Source organism: Musca autumnalis, unplaced genomic scaffold (genome assembly GCF_047663935.1).
Source record: "Musca autumnalis isolate F117 unplaced genomic scaffold, ASM4766393v1 scaffold_4, whole genome shotgun sequence".
NCBI lineage: Eukaryota > Metazoa > Arthropoda > Insecta > Diptera > Muscidae > Musca > Musca autumnalis.
In genome coordinates this window covers 165,090,619-165,103,633 of record NW_027411977.1, presented here as the reverse complement: position 1 = coordinate 165,103,633, position 13,015 = coordinate 165,090,619, and the positions used below count along the sequence as shown (strand labels likewise).

General features: G+C 36.5%; 1 protein-coding gene across 2 annotated transcripts in view; it reads left to right on the top strand.

The window, feature by feature from the left end:
• LOC141403608 (uncharacterized) overlaps positions 1-13,015 on the top strand; it is a 128,532-nt gene that overhangs the window by 91,076 nt on the left and 24,441 nt on the right. The gene's annotated exons all lie outside the window — the stretch shown is intronic.

Sequence of the window (13,015 nt, the reverse complement as noted above, 5' to 3'; positions counted from 1 at the left end):
AGGGTATCAGCTAATACTCAGAAGAGTTGTTCTCTGAAAATCGGTTCAAGAATCAATTCTTCTTTGGTACTTCAAACGGAAGCATTTGTTCTCCCTCGGATATCGGATGATCTTCCATCTTTCTCAATAGATCCCGATATAACACATCGTTTACAAAACATTCGGTTAGCTGATCCACAGTTGTTTGATAGTAGACCCGTAGAACTGTTGATTGGAGCTGATTTATACCCAAAAATCCTTTTAAACGGAATTCCCTAAAATATACTCCGTTCACTTCTTGAACAAAGTACGGTATTCGGATGGATCCTAACTGGTCCAATGTCCTCTTCTCCCCATCATTCGAATAAATTACGTTCAAACGACTGCATCACCAGACAACCAAAAACCGTGAATACTTTATTATTCTCACCTGGATGTATTTTCTATCGGTTTCTCCTCGTTAGCATAAGATTTATTTTCAACTTCGCCATTTTTATTAGCTACGTAACGGCTATCCAGAATTAAAAAAATCGAAAATTAGAAAAGCTCACCTAACTGAATTTACATACTTGGATTCCTAGTTGTAAGTTACTTTAAGTTCACCCATTTTATGTTGAAACACCCCTATGTGTTTCAAGGCTGGCGGCTAATGTTGAAGTTAGAAACTCTCTATTGGTATTTTCACTACAAATCTCCAGGGAGCCTTTGTTCGCCTAGTTCGGATCGCAGAGAGGCCTCCCTTCCTTAAGTGTTCTCTACAAACCCTCTGAGAAACTATGTTCGCTTACGGCGGACCGTAGGGTGATATTTCCAATCATTGCCCTACAAATCTTCTCAGAGACTATGTTCGCTCAACTCGGATCGTAGAGAGTACTCTCTTGGTAGTGGAATTTCTCTGCAATTTCTCCCTGGAACTGTATTCGCTCAGTTCGGATCGTAGTGAGAACTTTCCAATAAGCAGTGAATGCCTCAGCCTTGATTCACTTTCGGTTTTTATACACAAAACACTTATAAGTCATCTCTTCACCAGTACGGAAGTATTTCTCGGTTTACTCGCGAATTGTAACGCGTCTTACCCACACCAGGTAAAGTCATCAGCACTTTTCGCCTTAATAAATCACCCACACCAATATTATTATTTATACAAACTATAAAATCTTTGTGTTTTATTTTTCTCCTTTTTTACTTATCGGTTACACTCGGGTTTGTATCACTTGCTCATCTCCACAAACAACAATTATTATCTGCGGCCTCTCTGAGCTATCACCTAAACACAGTTAGAGGATGGTACAGAGGATATTATTAATATTATTTGAGCTCCACCATAATTAATTTCTATGTCGATTTTGCTATGTCAGTATATTTTTTGAATTCAATACATAATTCTTATCAAACCGAATTGTATTAACGTCAATGTTTCTGAGCCCCTTCAAGCTGACTGCTTAATTTCGAATTTTTATTAACTTTATTTATTTTAGCCGTTTCCACATTCATTGTGTTTGAAAAAGCGCACACGGTTCTATCCTCGTTACAATCTGCTTACTCCTTTTATATTACAATTGAACTGTCAAAACGCAGATTCTAACGAGTATCGAATTACCGCCAACGCCACCTTTCAATGTTATTATTGTCACTTATCTCTCGCCTACCAACCAAACCAGGTAATCTGTCTACCCTATCTCTATATTTATTTACTTATTTCCCAATAAAGCAACTGCTTTTATTTTGAATTAAATCATTAAAACGTTCGTGTTTTATTATGGTTTCTATATTCTCGTAATTTCGGCGTAAACACTGAAAATTTTCAAACCTTAAAGATTTTCATACGGGTACCCTAATCGAACTTATCTTCAGAATTATATACTAATTTTCTAGTTGAGTATTATATTAGAACGAATGTTCTCTCAAGGAATACCTTATTCATTTTTTAGTGGTGTTGAACATTACCCTCGGAGTCGACTCCGGAGTCTGGAGTCGTGAAAAAAACTGAAAACTATTGGATTTTATTTGACGTTTTACCAATGGAATTGACAGTTGAAATCGAGTGGATTTCGTAAATGTAAACCTAGCATATACACGCAGAGATAAAAATGTGTTTGATCCAACAATATTCCAAGAGCAAAATACATATTGTTGGATTCCTTATGTAGTATTGTCAATCCAACTATCGTTATTGTCACACTGGACCATATTAACTGTTCTAAATATAAGTATATATTGTCACTTTGACACTATAACATTTCGGCCCAAACATGTGTAAACATGACAATATTTATTGTTGCATCCACAATAGTTTTGGTCACAATCAACAATAAATTAATTGTTCCACAAACATCCCAGGCGGGACAGGGGAGACTTCTCTCATATCAATGAGTGCACCCCGATTCATATTAAGCTCAATGATATGGGACCTACTGTTTATCGCCGAGTCCGAACGGCGTGTCTAAGGCACCACTTGTAGAGAAGTTTTGCGAGGCTGAAATACTCAGAAAATGTCGCCAACATTACTGAGGGGTATTTTGCCACCGTTGAAAAGAGTTTGATGTTGACTGGCCGGGGAATCGAACCCACGACCTTCAGCGTGCAAGGCGGGTGTGTATACCATTGCACCACGGTGGCACCCAATCAACAATAAATACTGCCAGAAAATACAATAGTTTTGGTCAGGAGTAACAATATTTGTATTTGCAATTCACAAAGGTTTCGGTCAAAATGGACAATAAATATTGTTGGAACTCACAATAGTTTTGGTCAGAAGTAACAATATTCATTGTTGCAATTCACAATAGTTTTGATCAGAATTTTGTTATCCTTTGTTTATTCCGCTTAGGAACATAGGGCTTCTACAAGAGAATTCCATCTTACTTTATCGTAACATAATGAATGATCAAAATGAACAATAAATATTGTAGGAACTTACAAAAGCTTGGGTCAGAAGTAACAATATTTGTTTTTGCAAATGACAATAGTTTTGATCAAAATTAACAATAAATATTGTTGGAACTCACAATAGTTTTGGTCAGAAGCAACAATATTTATTGTTGCAGTTCACAATAGTTTTGTCAGAATGAACAATAAATATTGTAAGACCTTACAATAGTTTTAGTCAGAAGTAACAATATTTATTTTTGCAAATTACAATAGTTTTGGTCAAAATAAACAATTAAGTTTGTTAGAACTTACAATAGTTTGGTCAGAAGTAACAATATTTATTTTTACAATTGGCAATAGTTTTGGTCAAAATTAGCAATTAATATTGGTAGAAATTACAATAGTTTTAGTCAGAAGTCACAATATTTATTTTTGCAATTCACAAAAGTTTTGGTCAGAAGTAACAATATTCATTGTTGCAATTCATAATAGTTTTGGAAAGAATGAACAATCAATATTGTTAGAACTTACAATAGTTTTGGTCAGAAGCAAAAATATTTATTTTTGAAATGTCCAATGGTTGACATTTTAGAAATTAGAGTTATAAAAAATTTTATACCATACCTTTTTTATGTATAACATTGTAATAAAATATAAAAAGTTATTTCGAAAAAGAATATATTTCATATGTACTTCTTAAAAATTATATATAATACTGGTTTTTAACATGTGAGATCATTTTAATTGCGATACAAATTATGATTAGTTTAAATTATAAGAGTCTTCTTTTGAAGTGCAAATATATGCCGTATATGTATGTCGATTCCAATGACAATACATTAACAGAAAGAAATATATTTTCATACTCGATTCTAAAAGCATGGTATTGAGCATCGAACCCATGCGTTAAAAGCCTTTGAACGCGCAGTAAAAACATATCGTTTACCCTACAAATGTGAACAATTAATCCAAACAATGGTATGTCATCATCATATTCTCCAATGTGCAATGAGTGGAGAGGGGGATTCCAAACCAATATGTAAGGAAAACGGCAACCAACAGGAATCCGACCTTTAAAGTGGACTGTATCTAATGTTACGAATTTTGTGCAATATTATTTCTCTCCCAAAGAGAAATAATATTGTGCAGATGATGATGATAGATGATGACCATGAAATAAAAAGAAGGGAAATTTCCAAAAACGTTATAAAACGTAGCTTCTGTTTATTTAAATATAAAAAGAGAAGAGATAGAGAAGAGAGAAAGAGATTTGATGCTCACCCTTTGGATATTGATTTACAAGTGAAGTTCTATGGTGGCTTTTAAATTCTATGAACCTTAGCTTGTGTTAATTCGTTAAGTTTTTAGTACTAGAAATAGGTAGTTGACGAGAGTACTCACTACTTAATACAAATTCACAATAAGCTTAAGTACTAATATAACAATTCATATACTTAAAGCTACAGTGATACTTCAATATACTTAATCTATTCATATAAGTTACAATTCATAGACAATTCAGGATATAAAGTTTAAAATTCAAAATATTATGGCAAATAATTCAAATTTGTCCATGGCGCCGGCCTTGCACTTGTGCAACTGAGGATGAAACGCACATGACTTCAGCAAGCGATTTGATGGCTTGGGAGAGCACCAGTTGGTCAGGCATGAGTACGCTGGTGTGGAGTGTATTTGGATATGGACGCTGGCGATAAGTTTGGTGATGGTTTTGGCTATTGTTGCGGGTGTAGGGGTGATTTTGACGGCGTCGGTTCGGCTGGCGGTACCCTTGTTGGCGGTTGTTTGAGTAGCGATTGGTTCGTTGGTGTTGTCGTTGCTGCTTGTGTTGTTTCGGCTGATGGTGTTGTGCTTGGTGATGTTGGTTTGGTGGTGGTCGGTGTTTTGGTTGGCTTTGTTGTGAGGGGCGCCTCTGCCCTCTAGCTGTTTTGTTAGGCTTATGGTGCCTTCTTCGTTTGGTGCGTCTATTGGATGAGCTTTGACGATTGGGGGAGGATAGCCGTTCATGCACAGTCGACCTGACTACCTCATCAGAATCTTCGTGTCGGACTAAAGCGGTGGTTGCGGACTCCGGGTGCAGCATGGAGTGGTGCTGGCTGCCACACTTCTTGCAAACAACTTTAGAGTGGCATCTTCGTACCTGATGGCTTCGGGCAAGGCAGTTCATACAATAATCATTGTCTCGAACTACCTTCCTTCGATCTTCCACTCGCATCAGAACGAACTCAGGACAGAAGCGCAAGGCATGGCTTCTATCACATATGACACACTGGTACAGTTCCCGAGTGCTAGAGTTGCGACGAGACCTACAATGTAAAACATTGTTAGTAAAGTGTAATGGCATGGTGGAAATGGAAATGATAATGTGTATGTGTAGTAAACGAGTATAAGACGAGATAATTCATTGAGCGCATATATTACTCGTTCTTCAAAGTAACGAATGAGACGAGCTTGAGAAGAGTATTTTAGAGTAGCAAGTGAGAAGAGTTAGAGAATGAGACAACTTGAGTAGAGAATGAGATGAGTTGGAGTATCGAATGAGACGAGTTTGAGTAGAGATGAGAAGGGTAGTATATGATATGAGCACTATAACATTACGCATCTGAATCGAGAAGAGGTAAGTAGCAAAGTTTGACAATTGGTCTTTTAATTATACCAGAAGCTGTTTTAATGTCAGCCACTCTCATGTGACTATCACTACCAGAATGTGTTGTTACGATTCTACCTAACCGCCATTCGCTCGGTGGTAGTAAATCGTCCATAACGACAACTAGATCGTCAGGTTTTAAATTGGGAGTGGAGTTTTTCCATTTGTAGCGTTTATGTAGAGATTTTAAGTAATCCTCTTTCCATCTTCTTGCGAATTGCTGATGAATAGCTTTTAGTTTAATCCACCTATTTACAAGAGATAGATTTTCAGAGATTGGTTCGGGTAGAGCCATAATTGGGGAACCTCTAAGAAAATGTCCTGGAGTTAAGGCGGTAATGTCAGAAGGATCTTCAGAGACAGCAGAAATGGGGCGAGAATTGAGAACACCTTCGATACGAGCTAAAACGGTCGCAAATTGTTCAAACGTAAATCTGTGTGCTCCTGCTATCCGTTTAAAATGGTGCTTAAAGCTTTTTACAGCTGATTCCCACAAGCCACCCATATGAGGTGCATGTGGTGGAATAAAACGCCATTCAAACCCGTGAGTAGAATATTTGCCAGCAATCTCGCTGGGAACAGCTTTAATAAAATGCGAAAATTCTCTAAGCAATTTTCTGCTAGCACCAATGAAATTCTTCCCATTATCAGATACTATCCGAAAGGGTAGTCCTCGCCTCCCAACGAATCGAGCAAAGGACGCCTCGAAAGCCACAGAGGAGAGTTCAGTGCATGGCTCTAAATGGATAGCTTTGGTTGCAAAACACACAAATAAGCAAACGTAACCTTTTAGAATGGGAGCATTTCTCAAAGTGGAACTCTTAATTTCAAAGGGGCCTGCAAAATCAATACCAGTTATATGAAAAGGGGGAGTCAAAGCGCATCTTTCTGGAGGTAATGGGGCCATAATCTGGGTACAAGGTCTCTTTTTGAAAATTATGCATGTTTTGCACTTATGAATGATGCTTTTCACTCTAGGTTTGAGACGAGATATATAAAATTCGGTTTGGACCATCCTGCACATTTGATTACACTCTGCATGAGCAAGACATAAGTGTAAATGTAATAAATACAACCGAGAGAAACGAGAATTTCCAGAAACTATCATGGGATGTCGTTCATTATAGGGAAGATCTGAGTTGGCCAATCTACCATTAACACGCAAAATATTGTTGTGATCTAAAAACGGATTAAGCGATTTTAAAGGGCTTTTGAGTGAAATATCTTTGCCGTCTTCCAAATCCTTACATTCTTGCTCATAAAATTTGCGCTGATAAAAATATATCAGTCCATATTTGGCCGAAAAAGTTTCAGAGTGTGAAAACTGCGGGGAAATATTTTTGGGGGAATTTTTACTCCTGCTTAAACAATTGTTGTAGAACCGATATACATATGAAAATACTCTCAGAGCTCTATGATAAGTTGAAAATGGTTTCATAAAATCGATATCTTCTTCAACGGCTACCATAGCTTGTACGTTTGCGCGTTTTCCCATATCTGGGATAGCTATTGGATTTTTCTTGGGCCATTCAGAAGGGGGATTTGTGAGCCATTTGGGACCAGTAAACCATAAAGAGTTGGTTGCTAAATCTTGAGGTCTACAGCCTCTTGTGCCAAGGTCGGCAGGATTGTCATGCGTGGGTACATGACGCCAAACCCCATTTGGAACTAATTCCAATATTTGAGCCGTGCGGTTAGCGACAAATGTTTCCCATGACCAAGGGGGTTTGGACAGCCAACCTAAAACTATTGTTGAGTCTGTCCATAGGGTTATATTAGTGCAGTTAAACTCGAAAGTGGAGGTAACATAATTAATCAGTTTTGCGAGGAGGACTGCTCCACTGAGCTCAAGTCTTGGTAAACAAACAGGTTGAAGAGGAGCAACCTTGCTTTTTGCAACTAGCAAATTGGAGAACACAACTGACTTTTCGTTTTGACATCTGATATAGACACATGCGCAGTACGCAGCTTGGGACGCATCAGAAAACCCATGGATTTTCACAGAATCAGTTGGATAATACTGAATCCACCTAGGAATCGTAATTGACGATATGTTTTGGAAATCAGAGACGAGCGTGTTCCATTTTGATTGAGAATCTGGACTTAAGTTTTCGTCCCAATCAATACCTTCTAACCATAACTGCTGCATTAAAACCTTTGATCTAATAATAATTGGTGCTATCCATCCTGCGGGATCGAATAATTGTGCAACAGCTGAGAGAACCATACGCTTAGTCATAGAGGACTTTGTCGAAATTGAGCCAAGGGAGTATGAGAACTGATCTGAGAAAGCATTCCATTTCATACCTAAAGTTTTGGTCGAACTTGATTCCTGTAAGCGGAGAAAATCGCAATCATATAAATCTTCCGTTTTAATATTAGAGAGAATCTTTGGGTCATTAGCGGTAAGCTTTTTTAGAGGAAAACCAGCACTTTTAAGAACATCAATCAAATCGTTTTGCTTTTGAATTGTTTCTTCTATGGAAAAACTGCCAGATAAAATATCGTCGACATAGGTTTCTTGCCTTAAAATTTTTGCCACATCAGGGTATTTGTCTTCGGAGTCTTTTGCCAATTGCAAAAGTGTGCGGATCGCCAAAAACGGCGCACAATTAACACCAAACGTTACAGTCTTAAGTTGATAATCTTTTATGTGGCCTTCGTCACCTTGACGGAATAAAATGCGCTGATAGGGTCTATCATGAGGATGTACGAGTATTTGTCTGTACATTTTTTGGATGTCTCCACTGAAGACATAAGGGTACTTTCTCCAATTCAAAATGACAGACGTTAAATCTGTTTGGAGAGTGGGGCCGGTATGGAGAACATCATTTAAAGAATAACCGGACTTTGTTTTGCGAGATGCATTAAAAACAATTCGTACTTTTGTTGATTTGTGTTCGGGGCGAACAACAGCGTGATGAGGAAGATAATAGGAGTTGTATTTGTTGTCAATACAGACTTCTCGATATGAGGTTTCTTCTAAATGATCTAATGTGACATATTCGTTTAAAACCGAGTTATATTCGGTACGTAAGTCAAGATCATTAGACAAAGTTTTTTCCATTCGAGTATATTGTGCCAATGCAATGAGACGAGACGAGCCGAGATAAATTGTGTCAGCAAATTCCTTCTTAAAAGGCAGCCGAACAATGTAACGTCCATCAGGTGAACGAGAAGTGGTTTTATTATAAAAATTTTTACAGAACTGGTCTGCTGTGGAGACTTTTGGCACATTTGGAACTTCCTCTAGTTCCCAAAACTTCCTTAACAACTCACTTAATTGAGGTTCATTTTTCTCAATGATTGTGGTGGAGAAGAGATTTACACTTTCGGTTTTAATGGGCCCACTTAAAACCCAACCGAATATAGTTTTGTACGCGGAAGTATTGCCACAAATATTCTTCTTTATGCCTTCAAGATTTATAAATCTGTCGGCGTCATTACCAAGTATGAGGTCTATTTGTGAGGACTTATTGAAGTGTGGATCTGCCAAATCTAGATCTTCAAGATCAGATGGGTTTGCAATTTCGAAAGATACAGTTGGCACTGGTTTTGTAACCTTGGGAAGTATTATTGCAGATATAGAGAATCGAACATCACACTTTTTAGAAACAATAGTCAACTCACACTCTTTATCAGAAACTTGTTGTTGACCTCCAACTCCAGAAATTTCAAAATGGCTTCGAATGGTGGGAATTTTGAGAAGATTTCTGATTTTTTCAGATAAAAATGTTCTTTGAGACCCAGAGTCAATTAACGCTCGCACAGTGAACAGTTCTCCAAGATGTTCAATTTGCACTAGAGCCGTTCTTAGGAGAATCATGTCATTATTGGCAGAGAAATTAGCTTGAACATTGGAGCCTTTTTTATTTGACGTTGATGGCTTTTCTTGAGGAGACGAGTAATTTTGTTTTGTGGAGAATTTAGAAGACGATTTATTGGGATTGTACTTATTTTCAGTACCATCTTCGTGAGAAGAAGAATCGTTGACGTGCAGAAGACTGTGATGTGATTTGTGGCAAATAATGCAAGTATTGATACTTTTGCAGTTGATTTTGATGTGAGACGGGGAAAGACAATTCGTGCAAAGTTTATTCTTGAACACAAAACTTAAACGTTGATGAGAAGTAAGTTGCCGAAACTCTTGACATTCTCTTATTGCGTGATTCCCATTACAAAGTGGACATAACGTGATTGATCTATTCTGAGACGGCTGATTTTGGAATCTATTACAATTCTGAGAAGGGGCAGAGTTATTTTGTTTGGTGGTACGAATGCTAGAAATTCTCTCAACTACTTCAAATCGATTTACAAGGAACTCATCTAATTGAGCCCAAGTTGGCAACTCTCTGTGGGACTTCAGAGATTGCTCCCAATGAGATAGGGTTTCGTCTGGCAATTTTGTGGAAATGAGGTGAATCAATATGGGGTCCCAACTTTCAACATTTACATTGAGAGTTTTCAAAGTACTGAGGCAATCGGAAACGGTAGAATGTATTTTCTGAAGTGATTCGCTACTTTCATTTGTGGCAACTGGGATATTAAATAGGATTTTAAGCTGATTGTCGACCAAAACACGCCTATTTTCATACCTAGCCTTCAGAGCATCCCATGCCAATTTGAAATTATCGTCACACAACGGATATTTTTTGACTATCGCACCGGCAGGACCTCTGGTTTTATTCCTAAGATGATACAGTTTTTGAGCCTGAGACAATTCGGGATGATCCGCGTAGACCGCCGTGAACATATCACGGAAAGACGGCCATTCTTCGTACCCTCCTTTAAATACCTCAGTATCGCAAGGTGGCACTTTGATACAGACGCTTGACTTTGCAACGGGGGCTTGATTTATAGCTTGCGAAAAATGAGGAGGGACAATACTCTGCCTTGCTTTTACATTATTTGCACCTGATATCCTAAGTATATCTAAAATCTGTGATCTAGCAGTATAGTAGGCCTCGGTGGTTGCATTTAAATTTACCATAGCATTCTCTTTGAAATCTTTGATACCAGCCGCTTTTGGGGAAAGTATTAAATTCTCATAGGCATTTTGAACACGTTGCCATCGTTTTTCTAAATCCTCCAATTTAACCTCTAAAACGGTATCAGTTTGATCAGTAATGTCACTAGCCTCGAATTGAGTACAAAAATTGAGCAGAAGGTCACATTCAAACAAGAACTTACTTTGCTCTGGACATGTGTGTGCGGAACTGACTGAAGGGCGAGCGCCGTCTGAAATTTGGCTATTTGAACCTTCGGATGTAGAGGCGTTTAAACTCATTTTGAATAGAGTGCTAAAATCAACAAATTAAGCTTTTTCGAACAAAAGAAAGGGGGAGTTGCTAATAGAAAGAGTAGTAGTTTTAAGGGGTGACTACGAAACCAAAGCAATAGTTTTAAAGGGTGACTATATAACCTTTAAGAATGAAAAGAGCGGGGACAATTGTCCAAAGCAACTTTGTTGAAATTAGCTAAACTTCTACTAAAACGACTTCAAATACTTTAAAAATGTTCTTCCAAACTAAAAGATCCGAGCAACTTTGTATTCAAGGGAAAAATAACAATATCCGACCAAATTGTAAAATCGACCAAATTGCTTCTTTTTCAAAAAATGCAAGCGAAATTCACAACAAATCAATTCAGCGTTGCCAAAAAATTCAATTGAAAAAATGCGATGAAAACTTGTTTCAAATATGTATATATTCGACCAAATTAAAAAGCGTCAAGTGCGAAAAATACTCAATCCGACCAATTTTTTGGCTTGCTTCGTATATCTCAGCATAAAAACTTAGAAAAACAATGGCGATAGCTGTAGAAATTAGTGAATTAATAATTCCCAAAAATTCGACCAAAAAATAGTCAAAGGCACAATTTCCAAAAATGTTCAAATAACTTTTTAAACTCGGACAATTCTGAACAACTTTACCAAAATTTCACAAAAAAAATCTGAATGATGAAGGGATCATTCAGATTATCAACAGAAAATAATTATTTAAAAAAATGACCAAATTCGAGAAAATAGTTAAACGTCCAAATTGAGACAATCCGACGAATTGGCAACTCTTTTCGGGTTAACTCAATCAAATTGTAATAAAATTTCCCGCCAACTAGAGCCTTATTAAAAAAATTTGACCAAAAATAATCAAATGACCAAATATTCGAAATCGACCAAAATAATTTCAGATAAAACTGGCAAATTTCCCCAAATATTATGAGTGAGTTTCTCAAATCTTAATAAATTTTCCCGAAAATTTTGGATTTGAAAATGTTTTGACTCAAAAAGTCAATAAACTAAACCGACCAAAAAAATAGTAGAACAAATTGGGATGATAAAGAACAGTGGCAACTCTATCGCACGTAGTACGATTTGTTGCTTTCCACTTATAATAAATGTTTGACGTGGAGCTGAATCAAAAATTCAATAAAAAAGTTCGACCAAAAATTTTTAATAAATTCGACCAAAAATGAGTAAGCAGAACAACTGGCAACTCTAATGTTATAAGCTATGGGTTAAAGCTTGATAACAAATAGCTTGCTCAAGTCGTGTAATCTGAATTGTAAAAAAAAATTTCGGATCAAAATCCCATAAAAAAGTTACAATATTTAAAAATTCGACCAAAATGTCGTAATTTTCGCAAGAATTTATCAAAAAAGGGTAGTAAATTCGCCAACGAATTTACTAACCACTTTTTCGCACAGACATAAATTTTTAAATGTTTGAAAATATTTGTTTTCACTTACCACAAAAAACGAGATGTTTTTTGTATTTTATGGCAACCCAGATAAGAATCAAAAGATATTTATGTATATATGAATGTATGTACTATACTACACATGCGGGTTAGTTCAGTATTATTAGTTAAAATATATGCGTTGAAAAAATCATGAAATGTTTTAAAAATTTTAATTTTGGTTGTCTGGGTTATTTCCCCTTATTCAACGAAAAATTAGTTTTCTCTTATTTTTGTGTTTCTCTATTCTAACTACAGCGCTGGATTGGCGCCTCTCAACGTAGTTAGAATATCCAGCTATTGCTTTAGCTGTTTGCCGCTATTAATGTAGATATGTATGCTTGTGTGTATATATGATGGGTATATGCTGTGTGTTTGATGGGTAATGATGAATTTTGTTGTTGATATTTCTTGTTATCTTCCTTTCGTTTTATATTTTCTTTTTGTTATGTTGTATAGTGAGCGTCAAAAGACCGTATATATTGTATTAGTACAGTGCGTTTGAAAAGAATGTATAAGGTGATTTAATGTGAAATTAGTGTAATTATTTCTTGATGGAAAATGGAAATTGTAAAAAAATATTTTAGGAAAAATAAAGGTTTATGTGTGTACGTGCGTTTGAATGTGTGTTGTTTCGCATATATTGTGTGATAAGTGTGTTGTTATGTATGTGCATCTATTTATCTTGTACATAAATGTAAATATATTTACTATTTATTGCAGTTTACGACTGTTCACCTTCTTCTTTATGTACACTAGGGAC